The sequence below is a fragment of the Lolium rigidum genome, chromosome 7 (genome assembly GCF_022539505.1).
Source record: "Lolium rigidum isolate FL_2022 chromosome 7, APGP_CSIRO_Lrig_0.1, whole genome shotgun sequence".
In the NCBI taxonomy this organism is placed as follows: Eukaryota; Viridiplantae; Streptophyta; class Magnoliopsida; order Poales; family Poaceae; genus Lolium; species Lolium rigidum.
In genome coordinates, this window is record NC_061514.1 from 290305522 (window position 1) to 290314356 (window position 8835).

The 8835-nt window shown below is 41.0% G+C and overlaps 1 long non-coding RNA gene across 2 annotated transcripts; it reads left to right on the top strand.

Annotated features, from left to right (window-relative positions):
* The first annotated feature begins 62 nt into the window (after nt 1-62).
* On the top strand, nt 63-2421 carry LOC124670786. Of its 2 annotated transcripts, XR_006992651.1 has the most exons (5): nt 63-240; nt 1229-1453; nt 1612-1756; nt 1902-1992; nt 2188-2421. It is a non-coding gene; the product is annotated as an uncharacterized LOC124670786 (long non-coding RNA). The 2 variants fall into 2 exon arrangements; XR_006992650.1 differs by lacking the exon at nt 63-240 and having other exon boundaries at nt 1137-1453.
* Nucleotides 2422-8835: the final 6414 nt, after the last annotated feature.

The window sequence follows — 8835 nt, forward strand, 5'->3', positions numbered from 1 at the left end:
TAGCGGTGAATTAATGGCAATCTGTTTTTGTACTTTATTTATCAAAACAGTCCAGCTTCTAAGCTCGCTTCTACATTATATGTATATTTATACTTTTGTATTAGAAACGACATTGGTTCTTTAGTTGAAGCCACAACAACTACTAAGACACCAATATTAGATTGTACTAGCATTTTATTACCATATATAGCTAAACAAAGAACTGGATGCAGGGAACCATTGGCTTCAGTCTTTCGTAAGGTAAAAGGAGTTGAGCTGTCATCATACCGACCACACTCTTTTTATGGTAGAGGGAAACCTTGTTGTTTTTCGTTACTCAATTTCTAACTTAATTTGCTGGATTTAGAATTGTTTGTTCATCTAGCTAGGAGTGAAACAAAGGTATTACTGTTATAATTAACTTTACTATACTTGCATGACCTACTTATTTTTGTATTGTATTGTCCTGAAGTATTTGGAGTTCTATTCATAATACCCTATTGGTGTGGGCATGCAAGCTTCATTTGTTAATATCACCATCACCGTGCTCATTTATACTGTGTAACCAAACCGAAAAGATTAAAGGAATCTTCGATCAAGTCTGTTTGATTGTTTACTCTATAAAATGAATTAGAGAATTATTTTATATTTTATCATGTATCTTCAGTCAGCTGCATTTTTTATTTGCTAAATTTTGCGTGCTTTAATATTTGCATGTACATGATCAATTTGGATTCTTGTCATTTTGGTTCTAAAGATGATGAGTTTCAGAATGTGGTTAGTTCTGAGTTTTGTGCCACTGTTATTTTCTCTCTTTGTAGCTGAATAATTAGAGAGACTGTATAGACCTGTTCTTAGCTCTATAAGCATTATTATTCTTTAGTTTTAGCTGTGTTGATTGTGCCATTTCTGTTTTCTCCCGTTGCACCTAAATGATTAGCAAGACCATTTGGACTGAATAATGTTCCACGCGAGAGAAATAGCATGCTGATATTATCCTGAACTAAAAGCATAAGGAGAGGACGAGTGCTATGTGTGTGTTTAATTTTCATGACTATGAAACTCAGCTCATCCTTTCTTTGATTCTGCACTTCGATACTTGGTTTGTTTGATTCGCACTTTGATAATTGGTTTCTTGATTTGAACTCGGTTTGTTTTAAGCTATGCTCCCTCTGCTCATTACTTCTAATACTTGGATACTTCGATTCTGCACTTTGATGCTTGGTTCCTTTCATTCATCCTTACATAGAATTGCCTTTGTGGAGCGCATCTTGGAAGAGGTGGAGGCGTGCGGATCGAGCCGGATGGGGTGGCCACCGTGGCACGCGGGCGAAGGAGGAGCTCAAGGAGCATGTCCCAGAAGAGGGCGTCAGCGGTGGCACGCCAATCGACTCCACCGCATCCTGGGCCTCGAGATCTTCTCCGGCAAGACCAGGGGAGCTTCCATGGCAAGAAACATGGTCAATGACTCCAGGTTAATTTTATCTCTTCTTTTATCAGCTCCGCGGGGTCGCTCAGGCTCGGTATGCGCGCATGTTCGCCCTCCATGAGGCCGTGTACCAGTTGTTGCAGTTCTGTGCTCGGCGCTAGCCTTTGCGTGGTGGTTGAATTTGCCTTGGTCTGCTGCTGCAGGGTGACGTGGAGCTCCAGGCCAAGGTAACGAGCAAATTCTTCTTCGAGGTTGAGATCGGCGGGAAGCGCGTGGGCAAGGTGGTCATCGGGCTCTTCGGCGAGGTCGTCCCAAAGATGATTGACAACTTCCGTGCCCTGTGCACTGGTATATCAGGCTAATCAATACTATGCAAATTAGCTCTCCCCATGCCCCAATTTTGAGAGCAAATCCATTCCTTATGTCGGTAAGTGTGTCCGAGTAGTATGTATCTGGACTCATGCATCGTTTCTCTCTGTTTTGGTTGGGTCAGGAGAAAAAGGGGATGTATACAAGGGTTGCTTCTTCCACCGAATCATCAAAGGATTTCATGATTCAGGGTGGGGATTTTGCAGGAAAACAATGTAAGAACTATACACCATGTGAACTAGCCAGTTTACTTCATTCCTACTCCTCCTTACTATACAACGTATATCAATTTGAGGAAGAATAAATTGTCAGGTTCCCCGTTGTTTCAGATGGTACTTTATGCAACATTTATCCATTGCTGCACTTATAGGGTTTAGTGATGTCTCTGATTCAGATGTTAAATTCTCCAGGTCTGAAGAGCATTAGTGGCCTCTGTTCAGCTTTTTCTCTTCATCTATTCGGCAGCCGCTGTTGGTGGACAACGGCGGCCTCAGGTGGTGCATGGTGGGTCCTGCCAAGTCACGGACACGATATCTCCCACGCAGGTGACTAGCGGCTGGGCAACGCCGCGGCCATTGAGCCGAAGGTGGCTGAGCGCCAGAGCTCCCAGCTTAGGAAGACGACGCGACAGGATGGCGCAGCACCACGGCCTTCGGCACCCTTGCCGTTAGCAGCCTGCCCCTGTCATAAGTCCTTTCGTGACCTGTTGGTTCTTCTGGTTGGTAGCAGCGCAGCCTCTTATTTTTGTATGCGAAATCATCAAATCTGCTCCAAGACTTGGGCATCAAAGAAAATATGGCTTGCAGATTCTGATCACACCTCGTGTTGCTGCAGTTCCAGGACGAGATGGTCATCTTGCTAGGTTTCGGTGCCTTGTGGGCCTCTTCGCCGCTCGTCCTTGTCACCCTCTCTGCACCAGCATCTCGCTTCCTTCTTGCTTCCAGTCAGGATGGGAGGCTTCTATTTAGGAGGCGCTCATGGTACTAGGTCTCCATAGACCTGGCCGTTTCGAGAATGGGAACAAGGTAATAACGCTCCTTATAAAAAAAACACATAATATTGCTTTGGTTCTGTTATAGCCACATTTGTGTTATGGCCAAAACATACCATTTCTTTGTTACAAGTAAGCTTCATTTCCACCATAAAAAACTACTTGTTTGGTATGAAAATGAAACCATGAGCAGTATATCTCTCGATGGGTGAAATTTGGCAAATGTAGCAATTTCCTTGGTCGTGCAAAATTTGTTCTTGGTGCTTGTGTAATGATGTTTATTAAACTATGGGAAAGATAAGTACAACATTGCATTTTTAAATAAATGATCATGTAAATATCAATAGCGGTGAATTAATGGCAATCTGTTCTTTTACTTTATTTATCAAAACAGTCCAGTTCTAAGCTCGCTTCTACATTATATGTATATTTATACTTTTGTATTAGAAACGAGATTGGTTCTTTAGTTGAAGCCACAACAACTACTAAGACACCAATATTAGATTGTACTAGCATTTTCTTACCATATATAGCTAAACAAAGAACTGGATGCAGGAACCTTTAGCTTCAGTCTTTAGTAAGGTATAAAAGGAGTTGAGCTGTCATCATACCGACCACACTCTTTTTATGGTAGAGGGAAACCTTGTTGTTTTTCGTTACTCAATTTCTAACTTAATTAGCTGGATTTAGAATTGTTTGTTCATCTAGCTAGGAGCATAGTTTGCACTGCGCATCGCTCATGGTTTTGTGACTCATGTTATTTGGATTGCAGTTGTCAAGGAGATCCATTTCCCCTTATTTTGAGGAAATTTATTTTTGTGTGTGCTTTTAATTGTTATTTTAGTCATCTGTTGTACCGTCTACTTATGTATACCCGCTTGACAAAACTGTATGTTATGTTCTGCATTGCTATTGCTGCCATTGACTTCCACCCGTACCTAAGGGGCAAAACTGAAGATCAAATTAAGGCCGGTCAATGAGGATAAACCTTTTATTCTTCGTGATGTAATATTTTGAACTATTTGTTTTGTGATACTCATATGTACTACATGGATTTATTGAACCATCATTAGAAAAATCCTCCTAGATCTACCTCCTAAAGTAATACTTTGAACCATTATTGAACAGTTTAACGGATTTGCTTTAGTTCTCTGAAAGGAAAGGTTGAATCTCTTGGTTATAAACTATACCTATAGTGGGTTAGCGAATAAGGGAAAATCTCAAGAAAAGTTTTCTTATTATGTATGGAATTTTATTTTGTTAATACGTACTTGCAGTGCTAAAGTACTAGAAATTATTACCAACAAGGAATGCTTCAAGTATTTTTTTCAAAATCGGTCAAATATTATTAGGGTAACCAGCGTGTTCATATAATATTTTCCTTTCCACCTCCATCAGTATTTGAAAATACAAGTTAGTGTTGAGATCTTTCAAATATTATTAGGATGTGAAGTATGCTCAGATAATATTTTCTTTCCACTTCCATCAGCATTCTGATATTACATGTTAGTGCCAAGATTTTAGTGTGTTGAATATGTTATTAGCAATATTAGTTATGAGATCTTAATGGCATATGCTCCCAAAATTCAGTAGTGCAAAGTGGTTCTGAATAGGCTTCATACTGAGCCTATATAATGACGTAAGAAAAGTTATAAGCATAATTGATATGGTTTTCTTGCTTTATATCATCCCAAATGAAGCTGTAATTTCTGATTATAAAGGAAAAGTTGGTTGCAGATATAAGATTTCTAAGCCAATGTAATTCAATGCAAGTTGCATATATTTTTTTAACATTCAGTAGGAAGACTAAATTGCACTTACTATTTTCTGTTCTTATTTTATCTTGACAAAACATGATATTTTCTAAACTATTTGATCTTAGCCTTTACTGCATGTTTTTGTAGTCACAGATGTATTGTATGTTACAGACTTGATACTCCTGTTCCAGAGAAAAAGGCTGTGGTTTGATCAACTATTGTTGTCTTGCTGAGGCTACTATTGTGAGATCATGAATGCTCTCTTCACACTCAGAGTTTGTACACAATAAGATTATATCTACTATGGAAACTGGAGAATAAGTGTCAAAACAGTTTTGGTCGGGAAACCGATTGATGATTTGGTATATTACATAGGCCCTGTTTGTCACGTTCTTCCAGTTTATGGCCTCTTTGTGATGCCTTCTTTTTTCCGTTGCCCTCTATAATTGATGTATTAATACTCTACTGGTTCCTTATACTCCTATTTAGAGGTTTTCCAAATGTTTCAATGGAGTTTATTTTTAGGATCTTGTCATGTTAAGAAAAAACAATGTAGTTTACACAATTTAGAAATTCTCAATTTGCATAAAAGTGAATACTCATCAATAGGAGTATGTGTTACTTGCGAAACTAATTTGAGGTACTCGCACAAAAACTGAATACTCAGCCATTATGTTGGGTTAATGATTGTATGTCTTACTTCGAATAAAAATACGATTGTTATGTGTTCTTATTGTACTCTGTCAAGAAAGTTAATTCTCGACTAATATGTGACCAAAAACACTCCAACAAACTAATGGATCTTTCGATGACGTGTCCATATTTCTTTTAGTGAGTTGCACATCATTGAGACTAAAGCATGTGTTTAAGTCACATGGAGTTGATACGAGTTTATAGTTATTGTTATATCGGTATCGGTATAGAAACTCTTTTTCTTTGAGGAATCGAGTATACAAACGCTTGCCGACTAAGTGCGTGTTTTTTGATTAACGGTAAATTGTGACAGTCTCATGTTTTGGTCACTTGAATAATAGATAGAACTTACAGCTACAAAAAACAATCATATACTACTTAGTGTTATTAAATCTATGCTTGACATGAAAACCAAGTCTGGTGTGATTCTGGTACTATCATAGGCACCAGATACATCATGAGATACATCGTGAAGTTACCTTACCTTAATCTGCAAAGTGTACATTTTGTTTCCTAATGGTATTGGTGGCTTTCAGCAGATTGCATTGTCATTATTTTAGAAATACATTCTTTAAGATTTTCAACTATTTCTCTAAATGTAATGTGTTCAGATTCTTAATTGACAACATGTCTTAGGATTCTGAAATGCTTAATTTGTTAAATCTTGGGGTGATCAGCGAATGGCGTGGATGGTTTTAGCTGATGGCGTGGATGGCCACGACAGAGTACTTGGTCAGTGGATTAGATGAGGTGGAGGGAAGGGAGGGAGGTGTAGAAATTCAAGGCGGAGGAGCGCAAATCACAATGGGATGGACGGTATCGGCCGAGAAAAGTGGTGGAAATAGTTTATGGTTCCGTGCCATCGGTAAAAGGGCTCAAGATCTCGAACCAAACATTTTTTCTTCTACTCACAATAAGAAGAAATATTCTTTTTGAAATCAGTAATTATCCTTTTATTCTTTTTTTATGATGCTACCTCTTTTCGATACAATAACCAGAATTTGGTGGAGAAACTTATCCAAAAGCGTAAAAGCTAAAAAAATAATAATGTGAGATCGTACTAAATTAGCATATCTTAGTGCAATGTCTCTATGAAATGGCGTGTCTATAATATACTAAAGCAGCTAAATTTCATGCTAATTATTAAGTTAAAATTTATGGTTTAAATTCTGATTTAATTATGCCATTTGCGCGATAGCGCAACGGGTCATCTAGTCGTGGATAAACGGTCATTGGCCTCCAGGCATGGCCATAGTCGGCGATATAAAGCTGCCCCTCTAATGTAACAGATGACAATAATTTGACTTTGTTAACTAGGGTAGATTTATTGCAACTGGATCTTTCGTGATCGACACGATCAATGTATAAGTTCTTTAATCGTGCTCAATCAAAGACGCTCATACATACGCGCACACACTCACCCCTATAAACGCACACACGCACACCCTACCCCTATGAGCACCTCCAAGAGACTGCGTTGAAGAACTGATCCGGTGGGTCTTGAGATTGACGAAGTCACCACAGGCGCCTCGCTGTCGACGGGAACGTCGCCTCCCACTGAAGAATATTCCGCCTTTATGAGACACCAAAATGTCAAATCTGGGATTTGAACTCTGGTGGGCTGGGGGTGCCACTGCCCTCCTAACCATCCAACCACAGGTTGGTTCTCGACCGATCTCCTTATCTGCTATTCTTAATTAACATTTAGAGAAAACTTCTTACCTGATGTACAGTATTGTTTTTTCTAAAGTGGGATGGAAAAAAAATACTCCTTAGTTTAGCTGGTATCCACCTCCAGCTCATTAGAGGCGATTTACACACAAATAACACTTTGTTGCAACTATAGCACTGACTGACCCTCCGGGCAAATTATTTCACCCATCTAACCCTTTTGTGTGGCACCCCTCCCATGGGCGCCACACATGCCAGAGTGGCGCCCGTACTGCTGGCGCCACACACCCATCCGACGTGGCGCCGTCGACGCTGAGCTGGTGCGCCGAGCCGACGTGGCAGGATGTGTGGCGCCGCTCCCATCGGCGCCACACATGCACTTGTAATTGCCCAAAACATATTGTAAGACAAATCGCTTGGGACTTAGCCGTTTGGCGAGGCTCTATGTGTGGCGCCGATGCCACGGACGCCACTCTTCACAGTGTGGCGCCGATGCCACGGGCGCCACACATCCACTTAAGTGTGGCGCCCGCGCCCGCGCCCAGCCCGACCCTCTTCTTCTTTCTCTTCCTCTCTGCTTCTCCTCCTCCAACTGCCGCCGCCGGCCGCCTCTCCTCCGCGCCCCACCAAATCCTCCACGGATTGGACAGATCTGGCTGGCCAAATCCATCCCCATACAATCCTCAAGGTATTCCCTTTCGTTCCCCTTCGATTCATCCAAGATTTGCTCCGATTTAATTCGATTTAGACATGGAACCTAGATTGAAAATGTTGGTTGTTGGAATCTATATTGATGTGTATGTATTGAAATTGATAGCCTCACTGTATGCATGTGTTTGAACCATAGATTTGTTGGAACCATAGATGTAAAATTTTGCTAGATTTGTATATGAACCCTAGACATGGAAACTAGATTTGAAATGGCTATGTATGTGTTGAAATGGCTATGTATGTGTTGAATGTGTATGTGTAGGAACCCTAGATATGTATGTATCCTAGTTTTGTGGAGGAACCCTAGGCATCAAATTTCATGAATGTGTATGTGAAGGAGTAACTCATATTTGTGATTGAATAACTCATATTTGTTAGGAATGGCTCATAGTATGGTGTTTTATCCCTAGATAAGTATGTATATGTATGTATGTGATGTTTGTGTGATGACTTATTTGGATATATTCTCATGTATGTGTTGCTCATATTTGTTAGAAATGGCTCATAATATGGTGTATTTGTGTAAACATGTAGGATGGTGTGGCTCCTAGATCAAGAGTATGACAGGGATCACGGGGCTTTTCATATGACGGAGAGGACAACGGATCTTCACCCTTTGAAGATTCGTTACCATGGCACAGTGGATATACCGTATGATGAGAGGTACACGGAGTTCATTGAGCCTACCGGTCTTCTCCCGTTCATATCGCTTGTAAGCCGTGGGGGGCCGAACATGAACGCCGCGACACTCACCGCCCTTGTCGACCGGTGGAGGCCGGAGACGCACACCTTTCACTTGAGGGCCGGCGAGATGACCCCTACTCTTCAGGATGTTTCCATGATCCTTGGACTTCCTATTCAGGGCGAGCCACTATGTATGAACACAGCTTCTGATGGGTGGCGCCAGCAGATGGAGGCGCTTATTGGCATGGCTCCTCCGGCGCCAACAAATCCAAAGGAGAGAGCTCCCGCCGGCGCAGCTTTCTCTTGGATTAGGCTTAACTTTGGAGAATGCCCGGAAGGGGCCAACAGGGACACTCTCAGGACGTACACCCGAGTGTACTTGTGGTACATGATTTCGAGGACTCTCTTTCCTGACAGTGGTGGGAAGTTGGCCCATTGGTGTTGGCTGAAGGCGCTTGATACGTCCCAAACGTATCTATAATTTCTTATGTTCCATGCTACTTTTATGATGATACTCACATGTTTTATACACACTTTATGTCATTATTATG